Consider the following 24,603-nt stretch of genomic DNA (forward strand, 5'->3'; position numbering starts at 1 on the left):
ATTGTGTTGGCATGGTATTTTTGAATGTATCAAACATTACTTATTAGTCTTGTCTGCTTGCCTTGTTGTCTGGATCATTGATTCCAGAGAATAGTCTACAGTAAATCTCAAATCCTTTTCCTGAGTCACAAACTTACAAAGATCAAAATTCAAAAGATCTCAAAAAGCTGAAATGTTGAAATCAAAGTAAATAATGTGAAATTCAACAGGTAGTGTGGAGAAAATAGAAGGTAGAATCAGAGAATTTAAAATAAGAAAAGATCTTAGAATTAAAAGGGATAATAGTTTCCAAAATTCTGAATAAACTTTATGACATTCTTTATAAATGATTACATAAACTTGAATTTTTTTATTAGCAACTCCCATAGAGAAAGTTCTTATTATCACCATTTTATAAATGAGGAAACTGGCACAAAAAAAGTGGTTAAATAACTTATCCAACATCACACAGATAATAAGAAAGGGGAGGTACAAGATGTGAAGCTAGTACAACAATGCTCTTGGAACCAAATGCAGCCTTTCCTTCTTGAATCAAAGATGTCTTCCAATTATACAGCTGGATTTCAGAACTAAAGGGTATGCTGATGCTAGGACATAATCCATAGTTAGATGTCACAGGCTGATGCTAATTTTCCTACTTTTTATTGAGGAAGCATCGATCTGTGGAGATAAAAGTAACACATGATTGGCTCTTAGACTCCAGCCCATATCAAACATTCAGGATGTCCCCATTCTGTATGAAAGAGAATTGAAACATTATGTGAGGATAAGAGTTGAACAGTGACTACTTCTTTTACATTGAATCCTCTTTCTTGTCACAGTAATCAGAGACAAATACTAGAAAAACTTACCAGTAGTGGTCAGGTTAATGATATTTTCATTTGTGAGCCCATATAATTCACATATTTGCTCAAATCTATCTTTTATCATTTCATTCAAGGTCCCATCTTTATGCCGGCCTGCATTTGAAGAGGATTAACTGTTACTCATGAAAACATATTTATAACCTCAACAGAAATTATCATTGAGACAATGGGGTTTTTTTGTTTGTTTGTTTTTGCCCTGGATTTCAGGAAAACAGTGTTAAATGCAGAGTCTCTCCCTGGATGGCCTTAATATTCTCAGTGGTGCAGGAAAAAAGATCATCCATTCATTGAAAAGAAGGGTAAAATGTAAGTAGTAGGATTGAGAATTGAAATTAATACACACACACACACACACACACACACACACACACACACACTTACTGTAGAGCTCCACCCCTAAGAGCATTTCATCAAATTGATTAGTTGTAGAAATCAGGAGGTAATCTTCTGGATCAACATCTTCTACATGGAATTCATGTCTACCAGGGTCTGTAAAGGAGTAAGATAAGAATTCACTTGGTAATCCAAGAGGAGGAGAGACAAACCCTTCCTAATAATATTCAATGACTGGTATTTCTCTAAAGAATCCTCTCTAGCCTGATACTCTTCATCAACAGGCGTGATAGTCCAGTTTCTTCTGACCCCTGTACATCTGGAGCTCTGCAGTCATATCTGAATGGTGCATTTTAAGAAGAAGCAATGATAAAGTTAAGAAAAGATTGACTAGAATCATTAGAGAACTTAAATCAATGCCATATAAGGATTCATAAATGGAATTAAGGTTGTTTAGATTGGAGAAGAATTCGGGTTGGGGAATAGCATATAAAGTCTTTTGTTTTTTTCAAATTCTATTAGAAGAAGGTCCCATGGAAAGGACATTGAGAAAGGATACTGAAATGATTCAATTGGGTATAGTTTCCCTGATTCTTCCTTTTCCTTGGTGGTAGGGTGACCAGAAGTATTACTCCAGCCTGAGGAAGACTGTAGTTTTTGTACTCTAGTATTCAGAAAGTGAACTCAACATCTCACATCTTTAGTTCACTGGAATAACTAAACATAAAGGGTGGTTTCAGTACTTTAAAAGGAAAAACTAGCCTAGGCTGGTGAGGGTGGTGGTCTGGGATAGGGGGAGGAGTTGCTCCTGACATAGTCAAAAGGAATTAGTTTTGCTTGAATGTACATATTTACAAAATTTACAATTTTCTTCTTTTTTTCCAAATTGAAAATAGAAGGTGAGAAGTAGAGGAAATATATTTTTGTTTATTGAAAACAAATTTTTTTTAAAGGAAAGCTACAGAAAGGCCAAATGAGGAAAAATGGGGGAAAGTTGCAGAAGGATATATTTAGATGTGTAAAGAAACACTTTTTTCACAAGTAGAACCATCCAAAAATAGAGAGGCCTTCTCTATCATTTGCAAGTTTCAAGGAGATGATAGATGGTCATTTCCTATTGAATTGTGTTCTTATTGATACATACATTTGAACTTGTATTTATTAGTTTCAACTCTGTAAGCAACCATTGTACTTGTGTAACATTCCTCTCTTTCCCTAGAAAGAAAAAATCCTGGAACTTAGAAACATGTGGAAGACTTTGCTTGAATTTTATTTTCAATAAAAATGAAATCTAAAAAGTGGCTGTCATGACTTACTTAGGGGATTATGGGTAGGAAAATATTTTTGATTCCAATGGTTCTCCTCCACTTTTTCTTGTAAGCTTTAAGTTCTACCAATACAAGTCTCTATAGCATTCTAGGGTCTCCTTATTCTAGTCCCATTACTATCCTATAGCTTTGAAAAGGAATTTCCACACCTGAATCCTGTATTAGCCTGTGTAGATTCCCCACAGTGACCCAGGAGCTTCCCCTCCTCTCTCACTTACCTGATAGAGAAGTTTATTATCAAATAATGTATAGTCACTTTAATTTCGTACAGTAAAGCTCCAAAGTCTTTTCTTTCCCAACCCTTATATGTAGAAGCCAAGAGAAAGGGATACCAGCGTCCTGAAAGCTGTGGAAAAATAATTTAGTAAATGGAAAGGAAAAAAAGAATGGGGAAAAGGACAAGCTGGGAAAAACACAACAAAGTAGAAAATGCTTGGTGTGTCCTGGACCTACTAATACTAAATACATAAATATGAAAAGAGGAGACAAAGCTTCTAGCTAGGTATAAAAAGATTCTATCCTTTATGGTCTCCAATACAAGAGTGTTCATAGGCTCTCTGGTCCAAGGGTCAACTGAGAGCTGAGTGGGAAAACAGTGGCCAAGGAAAGGTGCAATGTTCCTTGTACCAAGGGAGGCAGCCTAGAAGAGTTACCAAGGGCTTCTGATAATGAGTCCAGGAGAAGCTCATGCCAACTGGGGAATAGTCTTGGCAACCCCTTTACTAAATGGCTGGGCCCACTCTGAATTAGCAGAATGACAATGGCTTCACTCAGTGAGTTCAGAGACAAGGGAAGTGTTCCATCTGCAGTGAGAGGAAGTCTGGTCAGAGTATATGATCAAGGGAGTAGAGAGAAAACCAAAGGAAAAGGCAATCTCCTTTTTTCCTGGATTCTGAGTTTGAAAAGCATACTTGAAATACTTCAGTAATATAGGAATAATAATGTTAACTGTTCCCTCTTCCACTAATTTGTTTTTCAGCATCATTTCTGTTCTCCCATTTGGAGGAAGGTGTCCTGATACACATACTGACTTAAATGCACTTCATACTTCTTATTACCAGGGACAGTTGTCCCTGAGCATAAATATTTCTAATTATACTATTTATAATCTTACAGGATAAAGAGGAATGAAGGGAGAAAATGGTATTTGTTGGAGAGATGCTATGTTAAAAAGAACATTGGTTCAAATAGCGAACTCTTCCCATTACTTTTTTTTTCTTTTTTTTCTTTCTTCCTTTTTTTTGTTACAATTTTTTGGAGCATTGTGTTAGTCAACCAACTAGTTCCTATTTATCAAGTACTTACTATACACAAGGTACTATAACTTTTTATAAATCATTTTAAATTGTCATTTGTAAAATGAAGAGCTCTGTCCTCTAAAGTCTATAATTATCTTTGAAAAACTGGGATTAATAAAAAGAACAACAGATGGCACCAGGAGATTTGGGTACAATTCCCAACTTCTCTGTATAAATAATTGTACAAGTCACTTCCCTTCTCCAGGTTTCAGTTATTTCAACTACAAAATGAAGGAGATGGCATAAATGCTTCATGAAGGGTCTTTCCAGTTCAGGCTTTCTATGATTGCACAACAGCATCAAATCTAGTTTTTGTATGGCTTTCTATCAAGCATGAAACTTTCTTTCAAAGATCAATCAACAATAACTATTTGCAAAGTATTGTGCTTTGTGGAAAAGGCAGAGGAATACACATTTTGTGGATAAGCTTGCTAGTATTTAATGAAAGTTAGTGTTCATAAGGATGCCTCTGTGATTTCTTAAGTTCCTGATCACATTAGTTTGCACGTCAACTTTCTATTAGAGAGAATCAGAACTATTCATTCAATAGGCATGCTGAGTAGCAGGGATCTCAAGGTGGTTTTTCGTAATCATAAGCAAAGATTTATTGAGTCCTTTCATCAGACCGTATCCACCTTTTGATTATCCCTGCAAAGGGTAGAATGGAGGGGAAGACAATTTGCAATGGTTATTGTTACAAAAATATCTTCCATTTTAAGTTTAAAAAGACTGTTAAAAACCAAAACTCCTCCACTAATAAGAGGGGGAATGGAGGCCTATAGGAGGAAAGTGAATTGCTCCGTCATGAGCCTCAGTAGGTATAGCTAAGACTAGCGCGAAAAAAAGGAAATGTCTCCAAAACTGAGGAGCTCTTTCCTCTTAGAGGAAACTGCTGAGTCATATTGAATCTGATTTGCTTTATTACTCTCTATTCCCTAAGTAGCTACTGATAGAACTATTTAGAATATTTCCTAAAGTTTTAAAATTTACCACAAATAATCCGATCAGAAGCCTTAGCACTGAGTACTTTGCTCTCTTTTCTATTTTCTTCCAATCCTCTGATCTCATAGTAAACCAAAAGTAAATAGTCATGGTTTTTTATGCCACTATTATCCTCTGGGAACCCAAAATACATGGATTTAGACTGTTGGTGTTAGAAATCATTTCAAAAGATTGGAAACATGTTGTTATATCACAATATATACCTACCTCAAACACATACACACACACACACACACACACACACACACACACACACAAATACAAATGAAAACTCAAGGTCCAAAACACTTGAAGTTCAGTTCATTAGGATGATTGAATGAAAGATTAGATTTGGAGTTATTGTAAATAAACTATGTTATGCAGTATTGCAAGTAAACTCTTTCCAATGAGAAAAAAACTCATTTGAATACCCAGTTAGTAAAATAATATACATATACACAAATACTTACAGACATGTTCATACCTTCAATTTGTTCTTTACCCTTTATAATGCTAGCAAAAGCTCATACACTTCACACTTTTACATACAAGTTTGCCTCATTTTAATTTAGTAAACCTCACATTCCCACCCTCAGTCATGTGCCCTAGACTACCTTGCTCATATCAAATTCTTCCTCGGTATCAGTGGTCTGAACCTTAAAAGTACAAGACAGGAACAAACTCAAAATAAACAACAGAAGTCTCATCTTTACAGCACTTATCTCTCTTCCTCTAGCAGCCAAGCAAGCTGGAAGATTATTCTTATGAATGTCCCCCAGTTCTCCTTCAACTGAGTTTTTAAAATAAATACAGCCCTCGCTAAAATTGGGTTTTTCCACTAAAACCATCAAGCAAGATGTCTCATGCCCACGGAGGCCTTAAATTGGTTAATAATTGCCCAACTACTCAGTTTCCCAGTGACAGTCATGCTCTGTTGATACTTACTGTCTTATTCCTTCAAGGCTCATTTCCAAAAGCAACAGATCATGCTGTAATGGGCTGGCTTCCAAGTCACTGTATTGGGACCATTTGCTATAATTTGGGAGGTTGAATTAAGCTCTGTCCATGGACTGAGCCCTGATCCCAATTACTTCTGAAAGCACATTCTGAGCTTAAGGAAGAACAGATATTAAAGTCTTTCTTTAATTCCCCTGATCCTGATCACTTCTTTCTCTTATACTCTTTCAGATATATTAGTTCAATTTACAATGTCTTAATTAGTTCTTGATGATACATTGCGGCATTGAATTTATAAATTGTAATTATGTGTATGTGTACATGTGTGTGCATGTCAGGTTAATCAAACAATATCAACCAATGGGGAGTCTTAAGTAGGTGGAATGCTACTCTTTCCTTCTCAACTAATAGTTCTCTTATTTCTGGAGCTATGCAAACATATGGGCAGGTTCATTTATGGAAAAGTCTGCCCACCTAAAAAAAGGTTCAAGCTTTTTTTTCTCACAATCTTTGGAGTTTTGTACTACTACCATAGAGCCTTGAGGAAAATTGCTGAAAGCTTAGGTTTGGTTTATATCTAGAGTCTCCCTAAGGAAAAAGTAGAACTATAAATTTAGATCACATATGAGATGACTATTTATTGCTTTTACATAAAAGAATTTCTTAATCCATACAAGACTAAGACATGGACAGAAAAACTTAAACAAGCAGCACATGTAACAAAATTACTGTTGTAGTCTCCTAGGAGTTTGAGACTTAAACCATGAAAATATGAAAAGTTTATGAGAATACTAAACCAGTTTTTCATGTTTCACCCTGACTCTGCATTGTCCAATTCCATCCAGGTCCAAATCTTCCAGCATACTAAGCTAGGAACTGCTCTCATCTTTCAAGTGTCATTTTTACTCTAAGAATAAATCATATCAACTGATAGTGGTGATACATTCCTGTAATCTCTGCCACTAAGGGCATGATTAATACCATGATTCTACCTCATGGTGACTGAGGAGGGTGGATTATTTAAATTTGGGGAAACTGAATTGTAATTGGACAAAAGCCAATCAGATTTCCATATTAATTCTGGCACCAAAATGATACATTCCAGAATCAAGAGGTCCTCAGGATTCCTAAGAAGGAACAAACCAGCCAAAGTAAGAAACCAAAATAATCAAAGCTTCTTTGTTAATTAGCAATCGTAAGGGTAGATGAGTAGATGCTAAACTTCCAATCTGAGAGAAATATGGAGACATAATTTATTAAAAAAAACTAACAAAACAATAAATCTAGTCCTTTAATTCATTTGCATGCCATTCAATAAAGATTTTAAGATTAAGGGGAAATCTCTTCATCTGAGCCAAACACAATATCCATAAAGCTTTACAGGATAAATCATTTAAAATAAGTTTTAAATGGAGTTAAAGGAATTTTCTAAACTCAAGTCCCAAGTTGTCTTGAACACAGAAATTAAGTTGGCAACAGGAGAAAAGCAATTAAAAGTTAGTCTGATATGTATTAAAAGCAGGCAAAATCATAAATTTAAACTTAATCTAAGAAAAGTATCCATCTTAGTTGAGTGATCGGCTAGGGCTGTTGACTGATCTCTTAAGTGTTAAAGGGGGTATAACTTGCCATTACAATTCAAGAGATGGTAGCAAAAATCAACATGGCTCTAAAAAGCTGAAATCACTGAAAATCAGCAGATGATAGCAGACACATATGACCAGAGAAAATGGTCAGTAGAGATAAATTCACAGAGAATGGAGATATAATACCTAGAAGAGACCAGCAGCCAACAAGCTGATGATATCATATTTTAAGTTACATTAAAGGCACTGGTTACCTTGGCAATCAATTCACATTGGCTGCACATGTCCATAATAAGTGTGCAAACTTTCACTTAAGTTCCTTCATCATAAGCATTCTCTGTTTATGTGCCCTTCACCACTGGTAATGCAGTAACATGTGGGAAAGTATAGTTTATGCATATGTGGTAAATAATACGATGGGAAATCTTTTCTTTCATCTTATTAGCTATGGTATTTAATCAAATATTTTTTGTTTCAGACCAATCACCATAATAAGGGTCCAAGAGCTAGGCTTTGTATGGGTACTACATGGGCACATGGTATCTGAAACTTGGATTAGATTTTGAAAGATTCATTTATGAACAGGACTTTGATTGATAAAGGTGGATAAAATCATTAAACCAGTGCAGATAAATAATTGGTAACTGTTTATTCTCTTTGGAAAAACATAGCAATAAAGGAAGAATAAGGACAACATCTCTGTAGCATAAAGTTGATAACACTTAATGAAAAATTTAAGTTAAAGTTGATAAACTGAGATAGAGATTGAAAAGTTTAGGAGAGGAATAGGAACCATAATAATTTAAGGACATTTTAATATAGTAACAATACAGAAATCCACCACCACATAATAATCTAATATTAGAAAGTTCTAACTTCCTTGCAAGGACCCAGTAAAATAGACATTTTTTTCATCCACTATTGTAACAACCATTTGCTGTCCTTTGATAAGAAACCCTGAAGCTTTATCTAAAAAGGTCTTTCATAATTATGAAAGTATTTGGCCTTTTTTTTCTCCTTTCCTGATTTGAACAGAAAATTTTGTTTTATTTCAATAATAAATCCTGCTACTTTCATTCCAAATACTCCTCTTTTCTCCCTTGGTTGATATTCCTTTTTCTCCCCCACTTCCTGTCATATGAAATTCTTTTTTAACTATCCTAAATTGCCACAGAATGCTGCTGATTAGCTAAGTTCCCAAGAGGATCTGAAAGGAAATAAAAACCTAAGTTTTCCTCTAAGAATAAGAATTTGCTATCATTGAGAGTATATTCCTTAACATGCCAATTCATTTCTTTATTTCTTTTTAAAAATCATAAGACTGCTAACATTAGACATGGGATGCATGATGATGGATGCACTTAAGACAATACAGAAAAAGTTTATTGGATGTATGTCAAGACACAAAGCTAAAGTTAATGTTAGAGGAAATCCCAAAGCATGAGGGAATTAATTCTTGTCCCATCAAACTTTCTTAAGATCATAAATTTATAACTGGATGGGACATTAAAGTCCATTTATTCTGATTTTATATTTTACATTAAATATGCTTTATAAATAAGGAAACTGAAACATAAAGAGATAAAGGGACTTGTTAAAGTCACACAGGTAGTAAATAGCAAAGCAAATATTTGAACCTGTGTCTTTTTTAACCCCCAAATTCACCATTCTTTCTCCTGCACTGCACAAAGGGTCCTTCTTCCCTGAATTCATAAAATCTGTATATAGTAGTGTCAGTGAAAATGTTACAATTGTCCTTTTATGAAATATTTGGAACATATATTCTGACAAACCAGTCCAGGTTTCTATGTCCTGATTAGGAAAAACTACTTGTATTTGGTCAATCTGTATCAGTGTGAGCTTCAAGTCCTTTAGGAAAGCTGTATCAATAAAAAGATGAAAATTATGGTTTTGATAAATACACATCTAACATATATCTTAGGACTATCAGTGTTCATTGAGATTGATTCCATTATACGCTTAACTTTAGCTCTTTGGGGATCATATGAAACTCTCTACTCCCTTCTATTAAAGTATAATAGCTAAACATTCTCTCTGATAAAGGTAGATTGGTGATGTTTTGGTCTATAATTAAGACAAGAGACACCATACCCAGTTAGAGATTGAAAAAAGTCAGTGAGCAGAAGTTTTTGGCTTCTCCTTTTTCTTGCTGTAAAATAAGAGATTTTAGTCCTATATAGTTATATGACTTGGACTTAGAAAATTAAAGCCAAGATGGTAGATTAGAGGCTCAATCCAGCTGAATCTTCCCAATATTTTCCTTCAAATAACTTTCAAATAATGCCTCAAAATTTTGTAGTGGTAGAACCAAGGAAATATCAGGAATTGATAAATACTCAAAGGACATGAATAAACAATTTTCAGATGAAGAAATTGAAACTATTTCTAATCATATAAAAAGGTGCTCTAAGTTACTATTGACCACAGAAATGTAAATTAAGACAACTCTAAAGTACCACTAAAAAATTCTCAGATTGGTTAAGATGACAAGAAAAGATAACGATGGAGTTGAAGGGGATGCGGGAAAACTAGGACATTGATACATTGTTGGTGGAACTGTGAATGAATCCAACCATTCTGGAGAACAATTTGGAACTATGCATAAAAAGTTATCAAACTGTGCATACCCTTTAACACAGCAGTGTTACTATGGGGCTTATATCCCAAAGAGATCTTAAAGGGGGTAAAAGGTCCCACATGTGCAAAAATATTGTGGCAACCTTTTTCGTAGTGGCAAGAAACTGGAAACTGAGATCATTAGAGAATGATTGAATATGTTATGGTATATGAATGTTATAGAATATTGTTCTATAAGAAATGATCAACAGGATGATTTCAGAGAGGCCTGGAGAGACTTACATGACCTGATACTAAGTGAAGTGAGTAGAACTAGGAGTTCATCGTACATGGCAACAGCAAAATTATATGATGATCAATTTTGATGGACATGGCTCTCTTCAACAATGAGATGATTCAGGCCAGTTCCATCTGGAAAATAGATTGAAGAGAGATAATTTAAGAAGTATTGTTCTACCTTAAAGTTAAAATTAAAACAAGAATCTGACATATTATTTTAAGAAATTATAGAGAAAACTATCCAGATACCTTAGATCTTGAAAATAAAATAGAAATGGAAAGAATCCATCAATAACCTCCCAAAAGAGATCCAAAAATTAAAAAAAAAACTGAGGAAAATTGCCAAATTACACAATTCATAAGTCAAGGTGTAAATATTCCAAGCAGCCAGAAAAAAAATTGATATTATGAAGCCACAGTCAAAATCACATAAGATTTAATAACTTCTATATAAAGCAGAGAGCTTGGATTATTATATTCTGAAAGGCAAAGGGACTATTATCATAAGGAAGAATAACCTACCTAAAAATGGATTTTAATCCATCAGGGGAAAATGTATATTTAATGAAATAGAGAACTTTTAAGCACTCCTGATAGAAAGACTGAAACTAAATAGAAAATCTGATATTCAAACACAGGATTCAAGAGATTTACTTAAAAGGTAAATATAAAAGAGAAATCATAAAGGACTCAGGAAAGTTAAGTTGTCTACTTTCCTATATGTAAAGATTATGCACAGAATATCTAGAGAATGGCATCATTATTGTGGAAATTAGAAGGAATCTATATAGACTGAGGAATGGGTCTAACTTGATTTTGTTGAGATGACCTAAAAAAGTAAAGGGATGAAAAAAATGATAAATTTGGAAAATGGAATTTATATGAGGAAAATTTTACTCACATGTATGAGATTCATAAGGAATAACTTTTACAATGGAGGGAAAAATAAGAAAGGTGGTGGGCAATGCTAGAAGCTCACTCTCATTGAAATTGGTTCAAAGAAGAAAGAATATATGTACAAATTCAATTGGGTAGAGAAATCTATTTTATCCAGTAAGAAAAAGAGATACAAAATGGAGAGTGGAAAAAATAAAAGAGTGGGCAGTTGAAAAGAAGCAGTGGTCAAAAGTAAAACAGACTTTTAAGAAGGAACAGGATAAAAAAAGAGAAGGAAGAATAAACAAAAGAAAATGAATTAAAGAAATATACACATTAATCATAACTATGAATAAGAATGGGATGAACTCACTCATAAAATAGTAGATAGTAAAATAAATGAATAACTAGAATCCAACAATATGTTGTTTACAAAAAACACTTGAAACAGAAAGACATGTAGTTAAAATAAGGACCTGAAGCATAATATAATGTTTTAGCTGAACTAAAAAAAAAAAAAGCAGGAATAGCAGTCATTATATCAGACAAATCAATGCAAAAAAAAAAAAAGACCTAATTAAAAGAAAAACCAGGGAAATAACATTTTGTTTAAAAGAATCATCATTTTGCAGATAGTTCCTTTTGCTAAAAAGGAAGTAATATAAAAAATTTACAGAAGTTTCTCTAATAAAGACATCATTTCTTAAATATATAAATAATTGAATCAAATTTATAAAAAAATTAAGAGCCATAACCCAATTGATAAATGATCAAAGGACATGTAAAGGTAGTTTTCAGAAGAAGAAATGAAAGTTGTCTATCATATGGAAAAACATTCTAAATCATTATTCAGTAAGAAATGCAAATTAAAACAAATCTGAGGTACTACATTATACCTATTAGATTGTTTAACATGACAGAAAAGGAAAATGACAAATGTTGGAGGGGATGTGGGAGGGAAATGAGACAATAATATCATCTAGATGCTGGAAGGGAGATGAGTAGGATGTGAAATGAAACTTGTCTGGAACTGAACCTTTATATGTATATTTACATACAATTGTGCATAATTACATTAAGACTTCTATCTGTTAGATCTTTCTATGTTGAAAGTTTATTTCCAGATAATTGGAAACAGCCTTTATATTAAATAGTTAGGGAATAATTGAACAAATTGTAATATATCAATATAGGATGGCAGAATTCAGAGCTGAAAGGAAACTGAGATAATATTAGTTAGTCCAATTCCAATCACTTGACAGATGATGAAACTTTGATCTACAGCAGATAATAGGATATATTTGTCATAAATAACAGAAACAGAATTTGTACTTAGTCCAGTAGTGTAATATTATTATGTCATATAGTTATATGAATACATCAAAGAAGTATGGAAAAATGTCAGTCAATATCTCAAAAAACATTTTAAGGGCATAAATGTTCTCAGATCTAGAGATATGAAGAAAAAAACTAAATACTCCCTGTCCTCAAGGAGCTTATATTCATTTCATCAAGGTATATAATATAAGTATATATAAGTTACATCAAAAAGAAATACAAAATGGGGAGGGAATACTAACAATTGGGAAAAATCAGGAAAAACTTTATGTAGATAGATTAATAGAATCTATCTCCCAGAGTTATGTGAATCTTAAATGAGAAAACACATTGCCATCTTAAAGTGCTACATAAATGTTAGCTGTTATTAGTTCTAGATGTCATGCTACCTCATATATGATCTTCATATCTATCACCTTTCCCTTTCTAGTTACTATCAGGTATTCTGTGTGTGTGTGCGTGTGTGTGTGTGTGTGTGTGTGTGTGTGTGTGTGTATGTATGTGTGTGAATAATGCTTTTAAATGCAAAAAATAAAATATATAAGATTATAAAGGAAACAAAAACATTAAAATATAATTATCAAAAATATTTAAAAATTTAATTAATCTTAGATTAAAAACCCTTACATATATCACTAAGAAAATCCAGGAAGAGATAATAGAAATGGAAATCCAGAAAGAAATAATAGAAATGGATATCTCATTCAAAATAATAACGAAATCAATAAAATATCTAAGAGTCAATTTTTAAGACATCCATAAGACATATAAATATGAAGAAATATATTTAAGAAGGAAGCATAGAAATAAGTGTATGAGTAAAAGTATGGTAGGGTCCTAAGTTTTGGAAGGAAATATTTCATAAGAGGAAAACAGAGGAAAATTGTGAAATGCTAAATATGAGTGAGAAAATATAATCCCAAAAACATGAGAAGAGGCACACAGGAAGAAAGATGAGAGGGAAATATGAAGAAAAGTAGAGGGTTATTCTGGTAAGAATGTATGGCCATAAAAGAAAATGTATGAATTCACCTTTCAGACTGGCTAAGATGACAGGAAAAGATAATGATAAATATTGGAGGGGGTGTGGCAAGACTGTGATACCAATGCATTGTTGGTGAAGTTGTGAAATGATTTAAACATTCTGGAGAGCAATTTGGAACTATGCCCAGAAAGTCATAAAACTATGCATACCCTTTGATCCAACAGTGTCTGTATTGAGTCTGTATCCCAAAGGGATCATAAAAGAGATAAAAAAAAAAAAGACCCACATCTGCAAAAATGTTTGTAGCAGCCCTTTTTGTAGTGGCAAGGAACAGGAAATTGAGTGGATGCCCGTCAGTTGGAAAATCGTTGAATAAGGTGTGATATATAAATGTAATGAATATTATCGTTCTATAAGAAATGATGAGCAGGCTGATTTCAGAAAAATCTCAAAAGACTTACATGAACTGGTGCTAAGTGAAGTGAGCAGAACCAAGTGAACATTGTACAAAGTATCAATGAGATTGCCTGATAATCAACTGTGATGTACTTGATTCAAGGCTATTCCAAAAAAGTTGGATGCAAAATACCATGTGCATCCAGAGAGAGAATTATGGAGCCTGAATGTATATCAAAGCATAATATTTTTACTTTTTTTGTTGTATAATTTGTTTGCTTGTGTTATTTTCCTTGTGGGATTTTTTCCCTTTTGATCTGACTTTCCTAACACATGAAAAATATGGAAATATATTTTAAAAAATTGCTCATATTCAGCTTTTGTCAGGATTGCTTGTTGTCTTGGGGAGGGAGAGGTAAGAAAGGAAGAAAGAAAAATTTGGAACACAAGGTTTTACAAAAATGAATGTTGGAAGCTATCTTTACACGTATTTGGAAAAAGAAAATACTATTAAAAATTGTGTGAATTAAATATTAGAAGAAACATAGTTTTCCCCTTTTTCTAATTTTTCTTTCATAAATGACTAATATGGAAATATGTTTAAAATGATTGTACATGTATAGCCTATATCAGATTGTTTGTTTCTTGGGAAGGAAGGGGAAATAAAGGAAGGAGGGAGAAAAAAAGTTGGAACTCATTATATTATAAAAATGGCTCTTGAAATCTATCTTTATATATAATTCAAAAAATAAAAGATGATTGAAATTTATATATATATATATAATGTATAAGAAAATTTAAAAATTAATCTAAATTAAAAAAATAAAATTAAAGAAAGTATATGAGTGATGAAGAGTAGGCAGTGTTTTAATTAATGACAAAATCCAGGTGTCTTGACTGACTTGTAATTCTTGCTACCAGAGAAGTCTGAGGCTGATATATTGCTTGAGTTTGTGGATTATGAATTGTAGTAGAGCTAATGTCAACCTAGTGTCTATACTAAATCCAGCATTAACATGGCAAACATGAAGTCACCAGGCTTCCTAAGAAAGGCTGAACTCATCTAGATTGAAAAGAGAGTGGTTCAAATCTTCTATGTCAGAGCTTCTTACATTTTTTCACTTGCAACACTTTTTTAACCAAGAAATGTTTATGTAAACCTATATATATATATATATATATAACCCATATATATATTAAAATAGGTTTGCAAATCAAACATTTACTGATACTAAATCATAATTTAACAACTTCTTACATTCAGTTATAAGACCCATATGGGGTCACAAACCAAAGTTTATGAAACTGGGTTCTCTGCCAATCAGAAGTATATCCAATCTGTGAGTGACCTCTAAGCTTTCAAATTAAGGAGATGTAACCTCAAGGTACCCCTCCAAAAAACCTTGATAGCTTTCAAAATAGAAACTTAATTATATTAAATATGCCCACAGTTAAAGAACTGGGCACAAAACAGAAGACGTGTATTGAACTTCATACAGTAGATATCTTTCTGAAAATCTGTAGATACATTCAACCATATTTTCCATTTGGTTTGTGTCAATATGTCAGCATCTTTACTTTCTATGATATTTATTTATTTTTACCTTTCCCTGTGTGTATATAGAAATATATGTTACACAATACTATATCATATATATTGGTTGTTTCTAAAATAGGATCCAAAGAGATCAGAAGCAAAAAGCATAGCCTGGTTTAACTCAGTGCCTTACTTCAAAGGAGTACCACTTTGTATTATAAGAACAAATGTTATTCAGCCAACCAGTGAAAGTACATTAAGCACTTTTCTTCCTTTGAGGAATATTAAGAAATCTTTTCCCCCCCTCAATATGCCAATCTGAATTCCTTTCTAGTTCTACCTGAATAAAGAAAACCTTATCTGTAATTAATCAAACTTTTAGGAAAACAATGTCCTGCACTAAAAATACCTTTAAACCCGTTACCAAAGATCTAACTATATTTAGAAGAGAAAACTGAGTGAAACTGAGGAGAAATTCTAAACTCTTAGAAAATGAATTTTATTGGTAATTAGACTTAATGATTCCATTTTAATCTAAAGTCATTGTTTATCTCCACACTTGTCCTTTACTCCCTTTCTCTAGGATGTGCCAAGATTTTAAGTTTCTATTATTCTGTATGATGAATCAAAACTGACATGGAATTATCAGCCCAAATTTATAATTATGTTTTATTCTAATGTACAATATCATTTTTGTTTGATAATACTAAAAAAATGGCTCTTAGAGGAATTTTCAAAGGCAGAATTCATTTTTGTTCCTTTTTTTTTTGAATGTCACCTCTAAGAAATGCATAGAATTAAATTTAATTAGTAAATTCTTCTTTAGCAGATTTCTGCCTAAAACATAGAGTTCAGTGTTTTTTCTTCTCCTCACCTCGTTTCCCCATTTCCTGCAAATCTTTACATCATGGTAAATCCCTTATAAACGAAATAGCTTCACCCTAGTTCACCACTTTCCTCTGCTCATTTTGTGGTAATCCAACTCCATCTAATGGCCCGCTGCATCATGCCATAAACACCCACCAGCCTTTCTTCACATGACAGAAAAGCTCTATCACATTGGGATGAGAGATAGCAGCAGATACTAGGGTCAACTGAATCATCAGCAATGGCTTCTAGAGCTCTCATCCTATAGATAATAAAGGAGTTAGGCATCTAGCCAGAAGGAGATTACAAGGAACACTTTTCATGCACAGGGTCCAGGACTTTATTGCATTGCCCTTGTATGAATTAATCACAGTCCTAGTTCACAATCATAGAGTGAATAACATTACTAGGACACTAGAGTTTGTGGTCTCAGGGGAGTAGGATTTCTGGTCATAGATCCAGAAAGGAGTTTATGGTCACTCACAGATCTATGAACAGGCTAAGAGAGTGTAAACACTCTCCCAAATTTATACCACATTGAAAGAATTAAAAACTTACAGACACCCAGAATTATCTCTGAAAATAACTGTGCAAAAAAAAGCTAAAGCTTAAGATAATGCCCCCTGCTTCCCAGCAGCAGAGCCCAAATTTAACATAAAATTAAAAGGCAAGGAATTGGCTAGGGAAATGAGCAAATAACCAAAAAAGAACATGACCACAGAAAGTTACTGTAGTGACAGGGAAGATAAAAATACAAACTCAGCAGAAGACAACAAAGTTAAAACTGTTACACTGAAAACCTTAAAGAAAAATGTGAACTGGTGTCAGTTCAAAAAAAAAGTCCTAGAAAAGATCAAAAATGATTTTAAAAATCAAATAAGAAAAATAAAGGGAAAACTGAGGAAAGAAATGAGTAATGAAAGAAAAATCATTTAAAAAGAATAACATATAAAAGAAGGCTAAAGAAAGCACACATAAAAATACTAAAGAAAATAAAACCTTACAAAAACACAATAGGCCAAATAATAAAATAGGCACAAAACTGCACCGAAGAGAATTCTTTGAAAAGCAGAATTGCACAAGTTATAACTTCTCAATTGAGCACCAAATTATAAATCCTGAAAATCAAAGATGGGATTATGGTAGCTAAAAGTTTAAAAAAAAATCCTACACTATTGAGCTAATAAATAAACCTAGGCATTGGTTTTTTTGGGGGGAAAAAACCAGTAAGATACATAAGCCATTGGTTAATTTGATTTAAAAAGAGAAAGAAGAAAACCAAATATCTAGCACAAAAAAATTAACCACCACCAATGAAGAAAAACGTAAAGCAATCATTAGGAAACATTTTGCCCAATTTATATGCTAATAAATCTGATAATATGAATGTAATCAATAAATACAAATACATAATTTATCTAGTTTAACACATCAGGAAACAAATCCTAAAAAATCCCATTTTAGAAAAAAAATTTAAAACACCATTAACTAACTCCTTCAAAAAAATTCCCAGAGCCAGGAGTTTATGAGTAAATTCTACCAAAAATGTAAAGAACAATTCTAAAACTATATAAAGTATTTGGAAAAATATGCAAAGAAGAAATTCTACCAAACCCCTTTTATGACAAAAATATGGTGCATACCTACCTAAACCAGGAAGAGATAAAATGGAGAAAGGACATTATAAAACAATTGTCCTGATGAATATGCAAAAATCTTGAACAAAATACTAGCAATATGATTACAGCAATTTGGCACAAGATTATATGATCAGGTGAGATTTATACAAGCCAGGTTGATTCAATATTAGGAAGATCATCAACATAATTAACTGTATCAATGACAACATGAAAAGAAATCATATGATTATCTAAATTGCTTTTGACAAAATATAGCACCCATTACTATTAAAAACATTACAGAGCATAGGAATTAAGAGAGTATTCCTTAAACTGATTAGCAGTATCCGTCCAAAACCATCAACAAGCATTAACTATAATGAGACTAAGCTAGAAGCCTTCCCAATAAGATCGGGGAGGGGGGGGGGAGAGGGGGGGAAGCAACAATACCCATAAAAGAAACTGAAGGCATTGGAATAGAATAACTATCATTATTTGCTAATAATATGATGGTAACATCAACTAAAATGTTACTTAAAATAGTAACTTTTGCAGAGTTGCAAGATATAAAATAAATCCACATAAATCATCAGCATTTCTTTATATAACCAACAAAACCCAGCAGCAAGAGATAGAAAGACAAGTTTTATTTAAAATAACAATAGAAAATATAAAACATTTGAGAAGCTGCCTGCCAAGACAAACCTAGGCATTATATGAACACAATTACAAATGTTTTTTTTACACAAACAAAGTCATATCTAAACAATAGGAAAATATCAATTGCTCATGGGCAGGCTGAACCAATATAATAAATATGACATTTCTGCCTAAACTATTTTACTTGTTTGGTGCAATACCAATCACACTACCAAAAAAACTATCTAATAAAACTAAACAAATTAACAACAGAATTTATCTGGAAAAATTAAAAGATCAAGAATATCAAGAGAATTAATGAAAAAATTATAAAGAAGGTGGCTTAGCAAAACCAGATCTTAAATTATACTACAAAGTAGTAATCATCAAAATTAATTGGTACTGGCTAAGAGATAGAGTAAGATCAGTGGGATATACTGAGTATACCAGAAACAATAATAAATGACCTTAGTAATTTGGTGTTTGATAAACCAAAGACTCCAGCTTTGAGTATAGAACTCATTATTTGACAAAACCTTCTGGGGAAACTGGTAAACAATAAGGTACAAATCAGGTATAGACCAACAGCTTAGATCATATAACAAAATAAAACCAAAATGGGTGCATGATTTAGACATAAAGAATGATAACACAAGCAAATTAACAGAACAAGAAGTAGTCTACTGTCAAATCTACAGAAAGGAGAAAATTTTATAACCAAATAAGAGATAGAGAGCATGAAAAAATGCAAAAAATATAATTTTGGTTAAATTAAATTTAAAAGCTTTTGTACAAACAAAACCAATGCAACCAAGATTAGGAGGAAAACAGGAAACAATCTTTATAACAAGTGTCTCTGATAAAGGCTTCATTTGTCAAATATATAGAAAATTGAGTTGAAAATATAAGAATATTTTCCATCGCTCATTGATAAATAGTAAAAAGATATGAACATGCAGTTTTCATAGGCATATGAAGTTTTCTAAATCACTTTTGATTAGAAAAATGCAAATTAATTAGATTAGACACCTATCAGATTTGCCAATATGACAAAAAAAGGAAAGCAATAAATGTTGGAGAAGATATGAGAAAACTGGGACACTAATGCCCTGTTGGTGGAGTTGTGAACTGATCTAACTATTCTAGGGAGCGATTTGGAAATATACCCAAAGGGAAACCAAACTGTGTACACCCATTGATCCATCAATATCAGTACTAAGTCTGTATCCCAAACACTTCAAAAAAAGGAAAAAGAACCCACATGTACAAAATTGTTTGTAGCAGCCCTTTTTGTGGTGGCAAAGAATTGGAAAATAAGTGGATGCCCATCAATTGGGGAATGGCTGAATAAGTTATGATATATGAAAGTGATGGAATGTTATTGTTTTATAAAAATGATGAACAAGCTGATTCCAGAAAGCCCTGGAAAGATTTACACAAACTTATGAAGTAGAACAAGTTATATAGTGTACACAATAACAGCAAGATTTTACAATGATAAACTAGGAAAGACTTGGTTCTCAGTGATTCAGTGATCCAAAATAATCCCAACAAAGTTTGGATAGAAAATGCCATCTGCATCCAGAGAAAGAACTAAGAAGAATAAATATAAATCAACATGTGTCATGTTCACTTTTTTCCCTTTTTTCTTCTGTTTTTTTTCCTCTTTTAGTTTTTCCCTTTTGTTCTGATTTTTCTTTCAACATGATGTATAAAGAAATGTGTATTTTTAAAAAAATCAATGTACATGTATAACCAGAAAAAAGAAAAAAGTAGTAAAAACATTTTGTAATGCTTTCCATGTCTTGTTTGGTCCTAAAGTCTTCCCTTATCCATATATCTGACATGTAAACTATTCCATGCTCTCCTAATTTGGTATCACCTTTTATGTTTAAATCTAGTACGCACTTGATATTAACTTGTTATATGATGTGAGATGTTGGTCTATAATTGGTCTGCATCTCTTTGACTAGTTATTTGACCATGTTATTATTTTACTATTACCTTTCTATTTTATTATTTTATCTACCTTGATGTCCTGTGGTGATGGGGGAGTGGCAAAATAGTAGATGTAGAAATAATGGGCATTGTAGTCACAATCCTACACATAGGTGGCCAAGGATATAGGGTCATTTTCTCACTTATTTTCTCATGGACTCTATTTATTAGAGAAATTGGTCTATGTTTTTCTTCCTCTGTTTTTTGCTTTCCCTGGTGTAGGTATCAAAACCACATTTGTGTTATAGAATAATTTTAGTATGACTCTTTTTACCTTTTTTTTTTTTCAGACAGCCTATATACTATTGAAGTTAATTGTTCCTTAAATGTTCAGAATTTATTTGCAAATCCACCCAGTCACGGGGATTTTTTTCTTTGAAAGCTTATTTATGACCCGTTAAATTTCTCTTTCTAAGTTAGTGCTACTTAAGTATTTTCTCTTCTGTCAATCTGGGCAATTTGTATTTTTATTCATTATTATTTATTCATATTTTTGTTCATCCATTTGATTTAGATTGTCACTTTTATTGGAATATAGTTAGTCAAGAGAGCCCTTGATAATTGCTTTTATTTTGTTTTCACTAAATGGACATTTACTCTTTTCATTTTTGGTCTCAGCAACTATTTGGTTTTCTTTTTTAAAAAAAAGTCAAACCGATCAATGGTTATCTATTTTAGTATTTTTATAGTACAAATCCTGATTTTATTTATTAGCTATTGTTGGTTTATCCTTGTATAGTCTTTTATGATATCTCTTTCACTCATGCTTAATTTTTTATGTTTTTTTTACATTTTATGTTTGAATGTTAGCTCTGGTCTTTCATCAGGAATGCTTGAAAATCCCTAATTTTATTAAATATATATATAATTTCCCCTGTATAATTATATTCAATTTCACTAACTAAGTTATTTTTAGATATAATCCTACTTTCTTTGTTTTCTGGAATATGGTATTCTAAACCTTCTCCACTTTTATATTGGCAAATGTTAAATCTTGTATGATCCTAACTACATATTTAAATTATTTTTTATAGATTCTTGAAATATTTTCTATTTGATCTAAGCACTCTGAATTTTGCTTATAATATTCCTAGAAATTTTCATTTTGGGATTTCTTTCAGAAGATGAATAGTGGATTCTTTCCATTTCTACTTTGCCTCTGGTTCTAAGATATCAGTTTTTTGAAATATGATGTCTGGAGAGTTCTCTATTGTTTTAGGGTGCCCAAGACTGAAAATGACTCACTCTGACTTTTTCTTGGCTTTACCATTCAGAATTCAGTTTTGCACACTTTTAGGATTATTGTGGAAATGATTTTAGGAAAGCTGAGACAAAGCTGCCAAATTCTCACCCTGCCATCCTGACTTCATATACTTAATTGTTAATGCAACTTGAAATGTGAATTGTTAATATTCATGCAATTAGTATTTGAATAAAGGAATAGAACCATGAGAAGGTACCTCTGGATTGAGTAAGTACAGATAAGCCTGGTTCTTTGGATACCCACCGAAAAAGACAATGATGGCAAGGGGAAGTAATATTTAAATCATGCTTTAATAAGGCAGAGAAAGTTTAAAGGAAAGTGGCTTAATGGTACAGATGGTGTGGGGACAAGGATGGGGTAGATAGAAGGATGCCCACAGTTGAGAAAGAGAATGGGGAAGGGACAGGGACAAAGCAACACTTATATAACTGTGGTTGGATGGACTAGGTGCATTCAGGCAATAGGCATCCAGATGGAGATGGAAAAGGTCTTGGGGCAGAATTGGAGCATTTTATTTTGATACAATTTTGTTGGAAGACAACTTAATTCTTGTCCATACTATCATGAAGTTAGTTCATTAATATACCCACATAAACTCAAAATTATTAGTGTATCTGTCTTATTGTGGACATCTAGAATTTATCTGAGGCTTACAAATCACAGGCAGTTAGCAAAATCAAAGGGCCCTTACACTAAGGCCTAGTTAGCTTTTGTTTTGATTTAGCACATAGTCTCAGGATGTAACTTTTAATTAATTTATGAGATACAAAAAACTGTTAAGTTTTCTTTATCTATAGGACAGTCTGTAAATAGCCAAGTTTTCCCTTCTCAAACTAACATTCTGCTATTGTTTCTTTATACTAGTTAATTATAGACTTAGTATACTAACTAGAAGGGGATGTTCAGTGAGCCAGAAAAAAAGACAAATTTGACCATCTCTCTATTAATCAAATATGCTTACCACTCTTTTCACTTCAAAAATTATTATTGAATTTTTTACAATTTAAGATTATATTAACTAAATATGGAAATGAATCAAGTAGAAAAACAATAAAAATACTCTTTAAAAATCTTGTTAGATGTACATGTATAGAAACCCCTGAGGTTTCAGGTTTTTCCAAATATAGTGCAAAAAAGCAAAAGACAATATTTCAGGCAGATATTCATCAAAAGTATTACCACTATTCTTAAGTGGACATTTTGGTTTCTGAAAGGAACAAAAAAAGAACATTTGTGTAATGTAACAGATAAAATCAACTTGTGGAGATCAAATAAAATGCTGAGGAGAGACACAGACTGTTCTGAAGATCTGAGAAAACTACCTTTCATTAAATACCCTAAAGATTTATTTTAAGACAAGGCTTTCAATGAATTAATTGCCCGCTACAGGACATTGTGGTCCATCAGTTCATTTGTATGCAACTATTTTCAGAGTTTCAAAAAACTTAGTTAATAAATTATAATTCAGATAAATATTAGAGACTATTAAAAATAATATAAGGACTTTTAGGATTATATTCAAGAAAAATGGGAGTTTTGAGTTTCACATAATAAGTTAAATATAAGAAGGCCTCATGACTCCTAGCCCCTGACTCAGACCAGCTTCAAGGTCCTACAACCCTAGGTCAGTCTAGTGGTGAGGTATCAGCATAGGTTAGTAGCCAGGTCATATACTTACATTCCTGAAACTTGGGAAAATGCCCCCTCCAACAAAGTAGCAGAGCCCAAATTAAACACAAAATAGGCTGAAAAATAAAACATAAACTAAAAAAAAACCTGATTGTGTGTGTGTGTGTGTGTGTGTGTGTGTGTGTGTGTGTGTGTGATATAGAGGAGGGAAAAGAATCTACATTTTCTTTCACTTATGGAAATATTTTGCATATCTTTACATGTCACTTTTCAGTGGGGGAGAAGAGAGTGGGTGAGAGGAAGGAAAAAATAATTTATAACTCAAAGTTTTAAAAACAAATGTAAAAATTGTTTTACATGTAACTGGGGAAAAAATAGGATTTTAAATTAAAAATTAAAACAATTAAAAATGGAAAAGAAGCTGACCATAGATATTCCTGTAACTGTCACTATGGTGACAGGAAAATCAAAATACAAACTCAGAAGTCCACAATGTCAAAAGAACTAAATGTGACGCCTCAAAGATTGGTCTCAGGCTACCCCAAAAAATGAACTCTTGGAAGAGCACAAAAAGGATTTTTAAGCTCAAATAGGAGAGGTTAAAAAAAATTTGGGGGGGAATGAAAATGATACAAAAGAATGATGAAAAAAGAATCAACAGATTAGAAGAAAACACAAAAAATGGAAAAGGATATGCAAAAATACACTGAAGAAAACAATTCCTTTAAAAGTAGAATTAAACAAATGGAAAAGGAGGAGCAAAAGAGCAATAAGGAAAATAATTCCTTTAAAATTAGAATTGGGCAAACGGAAGCCAATGACTTGGACATCAAAAACAATAAAACAAAATTAAAAGAATAAAAAAAGTAGAAGAAAAATTGAAATATCTCATTGGAAAAACAGCTGACTTGAAAAATAGATCCAGGAGAGATATTTTTTAAAAAAAATTATTAGACTACCTGAATGGCATGATTTTTTTTAAAAGTCTAAATATCATCCTTCAAGAAATTATCAAGGAAAATTCCCCTAATATTTTAGAATCAGAGGGTTAAATAGACTTTGAAAGGATATACCAATCAACTCCTGAAAAGGATCTCAAAATGAAAACTCCTGGGAATACTGTACCTAAATTCCTGATTTCCCAGGTCAAGGAGAAAATACTGCAGGAAGGTAGAAAGAAACATAAACTAATCTGTAAAAACCTTCATTTTACAGATGTAGACATGAAG

General features: G+C 32.5%; 1 non-coding gene across 4 annotated transcripts in view; it reads right to left on the bottom strand.

The window, feature by feature from the left end:
* Window positions 1-334: 334 nt before the first annotated feature.
* LOC105749164 overlaps window positions 335-24,603 on the bottom strand; it is a 33,282-nt gene continuing 9,013 nt past the window's right edge. For all 4 annotated transcript variants that reach the window (XR_001120387.2, XR_001120384.2, XR_001120385.2 and 1 more), the window contains 4 exons: window positions 2,746-2,873; window positions 1,248-1,355; window positions 852-959; window positions 335-660 (listed from right to left, as the gene is read on the bottom strand). This is a non-coding gene — a transcript (uncharacterized LOC105749164). The remainder of the gene's footprint in view (window positions 661-851; window positions 960-1,247; window positions 1,356-2,745; window positions 2,874-24,603) is intronic.

Source organism: Sarcophilus harrisii, chromosome 2 (assembly GCF_902635505.1).
Source record: "Sarcophilus harrisii chromosome 2, mSarHar1.11, whole genome shotgun sequence".
NCBI classification, from domain to species: Eukaryota; Metazoa; Chordata; class Mammalia; order Dasyuromorphia; family Dasyuridae; genus Sarcophilus; species Sarcophilus harrisii.